The sequence below is a fragment of the Protopterus annectens genome, chromosome 7.part0 (assembly GCF_019279795.1).
Source record: "Protopterus annectens isolate FY-2018-M chromosome 7.part0, PAN1.0, whole genome shotgun sequence".
Lineage (NCBI taxonomy): Eukaryota > Metazoa > Chordata > Ceratodontiformes > Protopteridae > Protopterus > Protopterus annectens.
The window spans coordinates 1,552,759,973-1,552,775,678 of record NC_056739.1 but is presented as its reverse complement, the minus strand read 5'-3'; positions in this window follow the sequence as shown (position 1 = coordinate 1,552,775,678).

Sequence of the window (15,706 nt, the reverse complement as noted above, 5' to 3'; positions counted from 1 at the left end):
TTCTGGGGCTCAGGGTCTCTGTGCTTGGAGGGAAGTGATGGTGCTGAGACCAGTAGAGGTGCTTTTGGGGGAAGAGTACTCAAACCCAAGAGTGGAGCCATTGGAGGTGACAACATTCTCTCCATCAGCTCAAAAGCCCCCTCAGCTCACTCCAAGGAGGTCCCCGGCTTTGAAGAACCAAAAGACCGGCACCAAAGCAGAGTGGTTGGCTCTGAAGATGATGTAGGATTGGAGTTCAACTGCACCAAAGCCCTGAAAGGTAGAACCAGCTTGGGCAGCTTTCATATCTGACTCCCCTTCCCAGACCCAATGGGAGAGTGTTGGCTCCTAGACTCCCCAGATTCTGATGGAACCGAGGTATCCAGAGCAGATGTTGGAATGGACGATCCTGTTGGAGGTCTCGGTTCCAATGTTTCCACTACTATCGGGCCCGAGCCCTCTGGCTCCAAAGCCACTGATCAGGTTGGAGGAGGAATTGAAGAAGGGGATGGTACTTTAGTCAGCTCCAGTTCCTTATAGATTGGAGTTGACAGGATTTTTGCCAGTGACAGTGTACGAAGTGGTCTTCTCATCGCCCGCTCCATGTCATCATCAGATAGGCTCCTGGAGGAATGGGAGGACAACGAAGATGATCTCGCCCTTTCTCAGAGCGGAGATCTCAAAGTCAGAGTAATTGGCTCCAAAACTTGGGACTGACTCCTGACTTGAAACTCCATCAGTTCCATAAGTATAGATGGAGCCGAAGAAGTAGTCTTTTCAGAGCCAAGAGCCCTTGGTTCCGAGATTGGTGGTTTTGCTGCAATTTTTTTAGAGGATTCCAAAGCCAGATCCAAGGCTAGAGTTCTTTTTCCCAACATATCTGATTTTGAGGAAGAAGAAGGGGATACTGAAGAAGGTTTGGAGCTCTGAGACCTTTCCAAAGTCTCTGAAAAGGAAGCCTTCAGCAATCTTCTCACAATCAGTTTATTCTTGCATTCAAAAAGTACTCTACTGCTAAAAGCTTGGCAAAAGGCACACGATTATTGCAAATGGAGGGCACCCAGGCAATAAACACAACTGGCATGCCCATCCATGAGAGACATTTTTTGGCTGCATTTGTCACATTTTTTTGAACCCAGATTGTTTGGGTTCTTTCTGATCCTTAGACATGTCTGTAGCAAGAAGAAAAAACAGAACCAATCCGAAAAAAATTTTTGAACTTTGTTACCTCACAAAATAAAACTGACACAAGCAATCTCCTACACTAGGCAGGCCAATCCAACTAAAAATATATATCTATAAAATATAGCTATGACCAAGAAGCTACCAATGTAAACTTATGCAAAGTCAAGGCCAAAAAACATACCACACTAACTAGACTATGGAAAACCCTTTTTTTTTAAATTTAAACAATGCATAACCAACATGCAGAAGGGAATACTGACAAATAACGGATCCTCCTTGCGACAAGAAAGGGAACACAAGGGGGATGCAGGGAAATGGCCCTCTAAGTTAAATGGGATGCTAGGAGCCCTCTAACTTAAACAAACGCCTTAAGGGGAGGGAAAGCTCTCTAACTGAAACGAGCTTGTGGCGGGGGATAGGAAACTACGACAATACAAACCAGAAGGCCTGACAAGAAAAAAGGATGATGGCCAACAGCAGAAAGGGATGGAGAAAACACAGACCAAAGCCCTTAAGAGACTAGCTAATGTCTAAATAAAGTTTAACTATCAAAAATTTAATGTTAACCACAAAAATTACAAAAAGATGAAAAACTTAGGTAAGAGCCAGCCAGAAGTCACCCAATCTGCTTGAGCAGCAAATGAGATCTGGGTAATCTTCCTTGAGTATCATGGGATAGGGCATAGCTTCGAGCCAGTGGAAGCTCTCGAACTTTTGAGTTAGACCAAGTCGGAACCGATCTTGGTTCTGAACCCAACTAGCATAGAATGAAGGCAATATAGGACAACACAACATAAATTGTTCAGACTCAGGTAATTATCTGTCTTTTTTTTTGTAGTCATGGGAGGATAAGATATTGAATGCAGTATAACACCCCCATCTATTTGTCCCTTCCATCTGCACCCACTTGTGCCCTATTTGTCTTCCTGTTCTCAGCCATGAACTGTACATTATTCCCCAGAGAAACCACTAGCCGGTTGTGGTTATCAATAGTCACTGATGTTTTAACAGAAACAATATAAATATATTGCTATATTTTTCCACAGGTTATAATACTACTACATATCAGCTGAAACTCACAGCATGGTGACAACAAACAGGAACAAATGCTACAGAGTAGCCTAAGATGGATATTTCAGAAAAAGATGCCAAAGATGGGATTTTGAAAATTTATCTGAACAAAACCCATCATCTTTTTCTGAACAGTTTATGCTAAAACTTACAGGGCTGTTGACATCTGTATTTGCCTTCCAAAAACTAAAAGGGATTACTTTACCATTTACTAAACCAGATGAACTGTGATGCTTAGGAACAAAAACAAATAAACAAAAAGAATAGAAAACGTTATTTAGAAATACACACAGGATATTGGCTAGCAACTGTGCACAAGAAAACATTTCCTGCTTGATAACATTGGGAGATAATAGTTCTGTTATGGGTTGCAGTCATTCTGGTTCCTAGAACCAACATTTTGTATTCAGTTTTTGTCCTTTATGGACTGTTTTACTTCATTTTTCCACAAAAAAAAAAAAAAAAAAAAAAAAAAAGCAATAAATTATCAAGCCCATGCCTACTAAAAGCAGGATAGGCTCTAACCATAGAAAGGACCTAACTTCAAACCCTGCAGACCACTCCCTCTTGACATAGCAGACAATCACTGCATGACTTTCAAAACCCAGGAAATAACTCTGCCTGCTAGGTTTGGGTGGGTGACATAAGGGAATAATCTGGAAAGCCAGAAACAATTGAGGCCATTACAACAAGAACAGGCAAAAGTGAGATAATATTTGTCCCACAGCTGTATGCTACATGTATATGTGTGTGTATGTGTGTATGCTGTATGCATCCTGCAGGCAGCAGGATGCAGCATTTGAAACCATGAGTGCCCTGCTGATAGCAGGATGGGTAGCATCCTTAACTAACCTCACCACATACTAATACCAAATGCTTAGCCAGTTGTTGAAACTAGATAGTTATCTGTTCTTTATTTTTATGAATCATTCTGGGTGAGGGTAGGATTCCACTCAGGACCAAAATCTTACCTGCAATTGACATCTGCATACTGAGATCCAACATATCATTCTGGATGTCCTTCAGGGGAGAGAACTTAAAGTCATTTATATACCACATGGGCTACCACAAAGTTATATTTATATTTTCAAGTATAAAGGACTGAAGAGCCCTTTTAACATCATGGATCCCGGTGCTGAAGAGACAACTAACTGTCATCTTGTCCTTGTCATATTGGTATGTGTGGTGCAGTGACTTGGGTTTGTGCATGATATTAAGGATTTTAGCACCAGATAGGCAAATGATCATTATCTTCTCCTTTTCCAGCTGGTGAAAGGGGCATCTGAGTCATACAATAGCATCTCCTATGGCAAGTATACTAGGAAAGTGCTTGCTTGCCGTAGTGACTTTGGAATCATTGGGTGTTGGTTTATGTTGGTGTTACGTGTTGCTCTTGATGTGTGCTTTAGTAATTGCTGAGGATACATGTTGCCATTTGATGGCTTAGAAGGTTTTTTTAGGTTTGGAAAGGATTTTAAGTGGCTCAGCATATGAAGGTCTATGTATGTGGTAAGTGGTATGTGTGAAGGATGTAGTGTGTGAGTTACTGACAACTTAATTTGTAACAGACGTTTTTGTCTCCAAGTAAGTTATGTACATCTCTAGCATACAGTGTTAGCTTCTTTAAGGATTTAAAGGATGCCTGAGTACATGAGGCAACTGCTACATTGTCTTAGGTTGCTCATATCTATCAAGGTTGCAACAAAGACATGAGGAAATTGCAAATCCATATTGCTAGGATCTGTATTAGGGTTGGGCTATTATGGTTTAGCAACTTGGTATTACTGGGGTCACCTGAGTGGTGTCTAGGGTTAAGGCTAGATATTAGATAGTGTTATCATCAAATATTTGTACTGTTTGAAGTACTATCTAACTGCCCTAAGCTTATTTCCATGTCAATCCTTTCTGTGCTACAGGTTACAGTTCTATGTACAACTTTATAGATTTGCTACTATAATAGGTACTGCTAACTTCCACTGCACAGTGAAGAACTTCATGCACACATGCAAAATCATAGTAGACAGAAAGAAACTAAAAACTAACTCCCATGACCTCTGTCCAGTAAACAACTAGACTTTGAGCATCCCAGACTGCTTCAAACTCAGACACAACAGGTAAACACCTTCTGCCACAAAATTAATGATCATGGAACTTCTTGATGTAAAAGCACAGCAAAAGTAGCTCTCAAGTGCAGATTAATACCAAACAACTAAGTCAATAAAAGCCCTCTGGTTGATAAAACAATCTCACTGTAAGCCTTCCTGTGTTTCCCAACTCAGACAGACCAGGCTACTTTACTACTGCCACTAGAATAGCACATCCAGTCTTCTTAATGTAAAAACACATTTTGATTAGCCAGAAGTGAAAAGGTACCAACTATCTACAAGATGCAATTATCACTTTAAGCTCCCTTATGTGTTTCCCAGCTTGTATAGACTAGGCTACCTTTCTCCTGCCACTAGAATTGCAGACCCAGTGTTCTTAGTGTAAAAACACTCTATAGTTAGTCAAAAGTGAAGAGGTAGCAGAAAAAAAATCAAATAATTAGCTACAACAAGTAATTCACACTTTAAGCCTCCCTGTGTGTTTTTCAACTCAGACAGACCAGACAACCATTCTACTGCCACCACAGTTGCAGTCTCAGTTTCTTAATGTTAAAGCACACTCTAGTTAGCCACAAGTGAAAAGGTACCAAAAACAAATCTAGTAACTAGCAACAAGTAATTACAAAGTGATTCAAAGGCATATTAGCCAGCCATGAGGAACAAACGCACACACGCACACACACACACACACACACACACACACACACACACACACACACACACACACACACACACACAAACACACACAATTTAAAGCAATTACAAAGTGCATTAACAGTCTAAGGGGATGGCCTTCTTAGTTTCTTTTGACAGTAACCAGTAAGATCAGCAGAGGAGATAAAACTGGAAGGAGCTTCTAGAGCCAGGTATACAGAAGATGAAAGAGGAAGGAGCTTCCAATGCCAGATATACAGTAAGGGCTGGCAGCTTAAAAGGTTCCAGTTTTAAAAACACAACAGGAAAAGGGAGGGCGTGTAGATTTGTACTAAGCTAACTGCCCTTGCGAGCCATTTTAAGCCTAGCCAATTATCCCTTGTGAGACTCAAACGCTGCACCTTGTGCTTGCAAGGCAAACACCTTAACCATTAGGCCACCCTCCCAACCCTCCTAGATGGGAAATGAATTCAGAAGAGAGCTAATAAAAATGCAGTAAAATGAGGGCCTACTCAGAACACCTAGGCACAGCACAGAATCCACTTGAAAAACACTTCAGACTATAAAAATGCCTTAGATTAATAATTTTAACTTCAGATATAAAACAAACACAACACACAGAACCAATATAAATAGTAAGATAAGTACAGTGTTTTAAATATAGTTTTAATGTACTTCCCTGAATGCAAAATGTAGTCCATTTTTTTCAAGCTTTCAGCAGCCCTAGGACTGTGTGTCTGACAATGCAGTCACCAATTACTATAATTATTTGTGTCATGTTTTTAGTGGTAGTGGATGGTTTACTATGTTATGTCTGTAGATTTATTTTTTATGGTATACTTCCCTTGCACTGTATAAATGTGGCAGAGGCAAACAACTAAATAATATGTATCAAAGGTGTATCCTGATTTGTCTAAAATTACTGTGCACTTGGGGTAAAATGGCATATATACCCAGACTGTTGTCTTGCCTTAGGCCTACCTCTCAACCTCTTAGCACAAGAATTCTGGACAAAGTCAAAAACGGTGTGTGTGTGAGTGTGTGGGGGGGGGGGGGTGGCAAGTGTCCCAGATCAGGAACATGTTTTAAATATTACTTTTATAAACTTATAAGGTTGCTAGAATAACAGGTTTTGCATTTGTGTTTGCATGCATTTTCTAAAGGATATGATGTCTTCCATTATTTAGTGAATTTAGTTCTTGATGATTTGCCACAAAACCACAAATGCTATAAGGAACAGACCAAAACATGAAGTAAAGACCTAGCCATTCTACAAAATTCTGGACAGCTGACAGGCATGCCCAAGGGTAAATTAGGTGTAAGCTATTCAGCACATGTGCTATGTAAACTGTACCTTAGACAACATCCTTTTCAGTGATGGCCAGATGCCCAGGATATCATCGTCCTTATTAAACACATAGGTTCATAGGTGTGTACTAGGCTAATGGCCCTGAAGCCTTTACAAGCCTAGCCCATAGAAGTGCTCTGGCATCATGCCATCCAACGTTAGTTCCCAGTGCCTCTATCAAGTAGAGCCACTGCAGTGATCCCTCAGAGTGAACTTTCCATTACCCATCTGCTAATCAAGACTTCTCTTGAAGAGGGATGGCGAGGTGCTCTGCTTGACATGTATGGGAAGTCTTTTCCAGAGCATGGGCAGTCTCTGGGTTATGAACCTGTCCCTCCAGCACATTCTGTTGATTGTGGTAATCAGGTTGAGGTCTCTGGAGCATGTGGTGTGGTGTGGAGAGACTAGGATTTCTTTAGATGTAGCATTTCTAACAGAGCTGGGTCAGACATGGCTTTGTAAGTCAAGCAGACATCGCTTCTAAGTAGGCGATATGAGACAAAGAATATCTGGAGTCTTTTGAGTCTGCCCATGTAGGACATGTGTTTAATATCTAGGATCCTCTTCGTGAGGTACTTCTGTGGCCTCTCCAGCTGTTGCAGGTGTCTAGTGAGGTACATGTCAAATGGGGCATTATATTCAACGATTGGTCTAATGAGGGAAGAGTAGAGAGAGATGATGACCTCTTTCTTCCTGGATACAAAACCCTTGATAATGAGATGTGCCACATAGAAGGACTTTCTGACCACAGTGGCAATGTGGTGGTTAAAGGAGAGGTTGCTGTCAACCTGTGTTCCCAGATCTCTTATAACGCCTTCTGTGTTTAGTCTATATCCTCTATATTCCTTCCAGTTGCCTGCGACTACTTATGCAGCACATGTTACAGTGGTATTACTATACACTTCCAAAGTGCCTGGTATCAAATATAACAAGGACAGGTCAAAAATCCCAGACTACCCCAGCACACAAAAATGAATTGCAGCAGCACCAAATACCTACATAAATTAAAGGTTGACATAAATTAGGTTAAAAGTCCAGAGTGTGCATGTCTGTGCAAACTCTAGCCTTTTAACTATTTAATGCCAATTCAAGTTCACCCATTTGGAGATAAATTTGAAAAATCTTGCAGCATAAAGGAGTACCAGTGTTCATTTCAGAGACATAATAATGAGGTGCTAATGCGATGTTGTTCATCACATCTTAGCATTTCTCAGAGTGACAGCATAACACTGATGCACTTCTGGGCATAACAGCTTTGCTCAGGTAGCAATTGTGGTGATATTTCTTTGAATCCTGGAATGAATCTTTACTTTTATCTAACATTTCAATAAAGCTCAGCTTCCTTCTGCAAAATAAACATCTCTCAAATAATGTCTCCTTATTTTAGTGGTTTTGTCAAATCTTTTAAGATGCCTGTAAAATTCCATATCACACAGGACTCAAACACACCAAAAAATCCGTATGAAAGTATATAGAGTCTATTTATCTTCTAGAAATGAACTTACTTTCAGAAATGTCTACGGTCAGACTTCTAATTATTTCTTCCTTGTAGGAAGTGATGTGAGTTATGAAGTACTCATTGATCAAAAAGTAGGCAAAATGCCCATGGACGTATTCACAAATAAAGCAAACATCAGAAAAAACAATGATTTCAAAGCAGGGAAGAAACCAAAGCAGAGGACACTGTGCAATATTGCCTATGTGTACTTTAAGTACCAAATGATATCAGAGGAGCAGAAGAACGAGACTGGCAACATCTTCACACGTGGGAAACTTTATGTGCTTGAAAAATCAAGTTGGACAACAAATGATAATGGTATGCATACCTCTCATCTGTCTTTGAGTTTTAGGTGTGTCCCTCCTAAATCTGTGTCTTTTTTTTTCCTTTAGAAAATCTGTTACATTACAATCAAAAAATACTGGCAACTGTTACAGTTACATGCATATTTTATTTCAGAGAATTCACATCCTCTTATTCTGTCACCTTTATAAGGGTACTAATTAAAAGTCTCCCTGATTTGGGGCCTTTGTCTTTTAAGTCTCTCATGTTTTGGATTTATCCTTAGTAAGAGAGGTGTGAAGTTGAGAGTTGGTATGTAGAAGCCTATATTGGGGGTTGGCATAACAGTTAAGATGTTTACCTCTTATACAAGAGGTACAGGGTTTGATTCTCACAAAAAAAATGGCTATGTTTAAATTGGTCCCCAAGGACAGCTAGCCAAGTACTTACTTATATACATAGGAAAACAAAAGGATTGGGTTGGGTTGCATGGATAGGTTTATAAAGGACCTGGTGGTTATTAGCCTAGTATATACCGATGAACATATATGTTAAGAAAATGTGTGCAATTGTTCACTTTGAAGAAGAAAGATACAGTCGTGATAAGGTATATACTAGAAAACTATTCACACAAATAAGCAGGCCAGGGTAAGATCCTCTTATTTCATAGATAGTATAGCATCTCTAACCTAAGATTACCCAACATCTAATCCTAACCCTGCCCAGTGGACATGTATCACTACACCCACTTTCACCTTCAAACTTGTGCCCACATCTTATATAAAACTATTGTTAAACAAACTGAAACCATGTTATAATTCAGCTAGTGTCCTTCCAAGTAAATACCTTAAAATAGCATCCAATATCATTGCCTATCTTATCTCAATCCTTATAACTAGGTACATCCAGGAATCTCACATTCCTTCTTTCTGGAAGAGTCATACATTATCCCTTTGTACAAAGGAGGAAATTCAACAGGTGTTGCTAACTTTAGACCTAAAGCAATCTTATCCTCCCTCTCCAAAATACTTGAAAAATGTATTCAAAAACAATTGCTAGACTATCTCCTGCAGGAAGAACTTCTTTCCTCTACATGACATGGCTTCCTTCTTTCTCATAGTACTAACATTGCACTTCTAATGTGTATAGATACTGTTAATAAAGCTACAGATAATGGCAAACTAGTCTCCCTACCTCCTTAGTTCAAAGCTTGTTTAAAGCTTTTGGCACAGTTTGTCACAGCAAGCATCTACTTCAAATGTCCTCATTGGGTCTCTCTCTCAGCCCACCCTTCTATGGTTTAAAAACTGCTATTCAATAAGTATCAGTCAATAAAATGGCACTCCACCCTCTCTCTACACCTCCCAGTCACCACCGGTATACCACAAGGCTCTATCCTTGGTCCCCTCCTCTTTAACATTCTCAGCAACACCCCCCCCCCACACACACATCCATACAACATGCCTCCCTAATACAGTATGGAGATGGCTCCATGGCACACCTCCAAAAAGTAATAGGAAGCTTTAACAGCAACTGAAACATTGCTTTGTAACTAACAACTCATGCTCCAAATAACAAACTACTTGTTTTTTTTCCCTAAATCCCTCTCCAGTGAAAGAACAAAATTTGATGTCCTCTCTCTTGCTAATAAAACCACTGAAGTCACTTCTCATAGAAAATTATTAGGGATGATAGTGGAAGATAATCTTACATTCACCTGCTTATACAAAATTGCATAAGAGAAACTCATCAAAAACTAGGGATGTTTTATAGAGCCCAAAACTTTCTCAAACACAACTAAAGGTACACTTGACACTACTTATCTCCTTCCCACACTTCTTTATGGCACTCCCATCCTTACTAACCTTAAGGCATCACAAAATTCAAAACTTGAACAATGCTACATGAACGCTGCTAAATTTGTAGCTAGTACCCCTTTCAGAACCCACCACTGTATAGCACTAAAAAGTCTAAATTGGTCAGAACTACCCTGTTAACAAACATAAACATCTTGCCACCTATAAAATTATCCAGAATCCATCTGCTTGTGCAGCACTACACTAAACATTCTACACAACTATGTTCCCAGTTGGTCATTATGATCTAATGAACAAACACTCCTGCCTATCCACAAACATACCAAATCTGCTGGGAAATGTCTATACTTGTAGTATGCTGCTAATGCCTGTTACTCCTTACCCATATCCATCAGGTCAGTACCCTCCCTCCCATCATTCAAAACCATTCTGAAAGACTTTCTTTCCGAAAGCTAGCTCTGTTCTTGCTCACCACCGGGATATACTATATCCCTAAATGTGAATAAATACCCATTCATACCTTACATGCCCTTACTCGCTCTTCTTCAATCACTTCCTTACTTCTTTCAATTTATCTCCCATGGCTTTCTCTCTAAATATAACATAAGCCTACTTTTCTTTCACTTCCTATTGTCATATAACTTGTGTATCTATTGTTAACCAATGTTTTCATATTGTGTCTAATTTTGTATAATCATTAAGAATGTAGGTGTTTTGTATTATTTTTTAATACTGTAAAAGTATTATTCTTAAAATTTGCATATTGTGTCTAATTTTGTATAATTATTTAAAGTATAGGTGTTGTTATACTATTTTAAGACTGTAAAAGCATTGTTCTTAAAATTTTTAATAATATGTTTGGAGCTTTTCTCCAGGGGGCTACAATGAAAATGGGCTCCTATCCAGTCAGACTTTCCCAGGAATCAAATGTCAATAAATAAATAAATAAATAAATAAATAAATAAACTGCAGTGTGCTAACACTATAGAGAACAACTAGTGCTTCTTCACTTAGTACAACTGCAAAGGACACCAAAGTGACACACCACAACAATAAAACATTTCAGTTAAAGAAATATAGTGAAGAGAAAACAATCTAGTATCTTCCATCAAAGGAGCATCATAATACATTGTAAAAGAAGAGAAGAAAGGATTATCCTTCTTTTAAGATTTAACAAACAGCTAAGTGAAATGGTCACAAAAAAATCCATTTAAAGGAAAAAGCAACTTGTAAAAATAAAACACAGCTAATTTCTTTTTCTGGATTTGAATTATTGATGAGGGAAGGGAAAAAGTGGTGATGGCTAGTGTTGAAAGTATGAGAAAATGCTGCAGAATTAATGTTTACGTTATAGGTTCTGCAGATCCAGTAAGGCTAGGCCAGCATGGAAACAGATGATGAGGAAAACGGAAAGAAATGGTGGCAGGTCTGGGCCATGAATGTGAAAGTTATGAAGATAGAAGTGAGGGAAAGACTGGGATGCAAAGGGATGTGTCTCTTTCAGGATGAGTAAAAAGTACCTAGAAATTGAGCGACCGTGCTTTATAAACTGGAATGTACACACCCATTCTGAAAGGTGTTAACTGAGCACAAAACAGAAGGCAAATATAATAAAGTGGTAACTAAATGGGAGTAAGGTAGTAAAATAATATATTAATTTGTCAGAGAAGTACTTTACAACTAGAAGGGGGTAAGAAGGTAATGATCAAAAGAAGCGATGGTATGAGGAAAGGGAATGAAACCAATCATACACCGTGGAGATGGTAACAATCAAGAGATGTTATGGTATGAGGAAACAATAAAACCAATCATACACCTTAGAGACTGTGATAATCAAAAGAAGTGACAGTATAAGGAAAGGGAATGAAACCAATCATACACCGTGGAGATGGTAACAATCAAGAGATGTTATGGTATGAGGAAACAATAAAACCAATCATACACCTTAGAGACTGTGATAATCAAAAGAAGTGACAGTATAAGGAAAGGGAATGAAACCAATCATACACCGTGGAGATGGTAACAATCAAGAGATGTTATGGTATGAGGAAACAATAAAACCAATCATACACCTTAGAGACTGTGATAATCAAAAGAAGTGACAGTATAAGGAAAGGGAATGAAACCAATCATACACCGTGGAGATGGTAACAATCAAGAGATGTTATGGTATGAGGAAACAATAAAACCAATCATACACCTTAGAGACTGTGATAATCAAAAGAAGTGACAGTATAAGGAAAGGGAATGAAACCAATCATACACCGTGGAGATGGTAACAATCAAGAGATGTTATGGTATGAGGAAACAATAAAACCAATCATACACCTTAGAGACTGTGATAATCAAAAGAAGTGACAGTATAAGGAAAGGGAATGAAACCAATCATACACCGTGGAGATGGTAACAATCAAGAGATGTTATGGTATGAGGAAACAATAAAACCAATCATACACCTTAGAGACTGTGATAATCAAAAGAAGTGACAGTATAAGGAAAGGGAATGAAACCAATCATACACCGTGGAGATGGTAACAATCAAGAGATGTTATGGTATGAGGAAACAATAAAACCAATCATACACCTTAGAGACTGTGATAATCAAAAGAAGTGACAGTATAAGGAAAGGGAATGAAACCAATCATACACCGTGGAGATGGTAACAATCAAGAGATGTTATGGTATGAGGAAACAATAAAACCAATCATACACCTTAGAGACTGTGATAATCAAAAGAAGTGACAGTATAAGGAAAGGGAATGAAACCAATCATACACCGTGGAGATGGTAACAATCAAGAGATGTTATGGTATGAGGAAACAATAAAACCAATCATACACCTTAGAGACTGTGATAATCAAAAGAAGTGACAGTATAAGGAAAGGGAATGAAACCAATCATACACCGTGGAGATGGTAACAATCAAGAGATGTTATGGTATGAGGAAACAATAAAACCAATCATACACCTTAGAGACTGTGATAATCAAAAGAAGTGACAGTATAAGGAAAGGGAATGAAACCAATCATACACCGTGGAGATGGTAACAATCAAGAGATGTTATGGTATGAGGAAACAATAAAACCAATCATACACCTTAGAGACTGTGATAATCAAAAGAAGTGACAGTATAAGGAAAGGGAATGAAACCAATCATACACCGTGGAGATGGTAACAATCAAGAGATGTTATGGTATGAGGAAACAATAAAACCAATCATACACCTTAGAGACTGTGATAATCAAAAGAAGTGACAGTATAAGGAAAGGGAATGAAACCAATCATACACCGTGGAGATGGTAACAATCAAGAGATGTTATGGTATGAGGAAACAATAAAACCAATCATACACCTTAGAGACTGTGATAATCAAAAGAAGTGACAGTATAAGGAAAGGGAATGAAACCAATCATACACCGTGGAGATGGTAACAATCAAGAGATGTTATGGTATGAGGAAACAATAAAACCAATCATACACCTTAGAGACTGTGATAATCAAAAGAAGTGACAGTATAAGGAAAGGGAATGAAACCAATCATACACCGTGGAGATGGTAACAATCAAGAGATGTTATGGTATGAGGAAACAATAAAACCAATCATACACCTTAGAGACTGTGATAATCAAAAGAAGTGACAGTATAAGGAAAGGGAATGAAACCAATCATACACCGTGGAGATGGTAACAATCAAGAGATGTTATGGTATGAGGAAACAATAAAACCAATCATACACCTTAGAGACTGTGATAATCAAAAGAAGTGACAGTATAAGGAAAGGGAATGAAACCAATCATACACCGTGGAGATGGTAACAATCAAGAGATGTTATGGTATGAGGAAACAATAAAACCAATCATACACCTTAGAGACTGTGATAATCAAAAGAAGTGACAGTATAAGGAAAGGGAATGAAACCAATCATACACCGTGGAGATGGTAACAATCAAGAGATGTTATGGTATGAGGAAACAATAAAACCAATCATACACCTTAGAGACTGTGATAATCAAAAGAAGTGACAGTATAAGGAAAGGGAATGAAACCAATCATACACCGTGGAGATGGTAACAATCAAGAGATGTTATGGTATGAGGAAACAATAAAACCAATCATACACCTTAGAGACTGTGATAATCAAAAGAAGTGACAGTATAAGGAAAGGGAATGAAACCAATCATACACCGTGGAGATGGTAACAATCAAGAGATGTTATGGTATGAGGAAACAATAAAACCAATCATACACCTTAGAGACTGTGATAATCAAAAGAAGTGACAGTATAAGGAAAGGGAATGAAACCAATCATACACCGTGGAGATGGTAACAATCAAGAGATGTTATGGTATGAGGAAACAATAAAACCAATCATACACCTTAGAGACTGTGATAATCAAAAGAAGTGACAGTATAAGGAAAGGGAATGAAACCAATCATACACCGTGGAGATGGTAACAATCAAGAGATGTTATGGTATGAGGAAACAATAAAACCAATCATACACCTTAGAGACTGTGATAATCAAAAGAAGTGACAGTATAAGGAAAGGGAATGAAACCAATCATACACCGTGGAGATGGTAACAATCAAGAGATGTTATGGTATGAGGAAACAATAAAACCAATCATACACCTTAGAGACTGTGATAATCAAAAGAAGTGACAGTATAAGGAAAGGGAATGAAACCAATCATACACCGTGGAGATGGTAACAATCAAGAGATGTTATGGTATGAGGAAACAATAAAACCAATCATACACCTTAGAGACTGTGATAATCAAAAGAAGTGACAGTATAAGGAAAGGGAATGAAACCAATCATACACCGTGGAGATGGTAACAATCAAGAGATGTTATGGTATGAGGAAACAATAAAACCAATCATACACCTTAGAGACTGTGATAATCAAAAGAAGTGACAGTATAAGGAAAGGGAATGAAACCAATCATACACCGTGGAGATGGTAACAATCAAGAGATGTTATGGTATGAGGAAACAATAAAACCAATCATACACCTTAGAGACTGTGATAATCAAAAGAAGTGACAGTATAAGGAAAGGGAATGAAACCAATCATACACCGTGGAGATGGTAACAATCAAGAGATGTTATGGTATGAGGAAACAATAAAACCAATCATACACCTTAGAGACTGTGATAATCAAAAGAAGTGACAGTATAAGGAAAGGGAATGAAACCAATCATACACCGTGGAGATGGTAACAATCAAGAGATGTTATGGTATGAGGAAACAATAAAACCAATCATACACCTTAGAGACTGTGATAATCAAAAGAAGTGACAGTATAAGGAAAGGGAATGAAACCAATCATACACCGTGGAGATGGTAACAATCAAGAGATGTTATGGTATGAGGAAACAATAAAACCAATCATACACCTTAGAGACTGTGATAATCAAAAGAAGTGACAGTATAAGGAAAGGGAATGAAACCAATCATACACCGTGGAGATGGTAACAATCAAGAGATGTTATGGTATGAGGAAACAATAAAACCAATCATACACCTTAGAGACTGTGATAATCAAAAGAAGTGACAGTATAAGGAAAGGGAATGAAACCAATCATACACCGTGGAGATGGTAACAATCAAGAGATGTTATGGTATGAGGAAACAATAAAACCAATCATACACCTTAGAGACTGTGATAATCAAAAGAAGTGACAGTATAAGGAAAGGGAATGAAACCAATCATACACCGTGGAGATGGTAACAATCAAGAGATGTTATGGTATGAGGAAACAA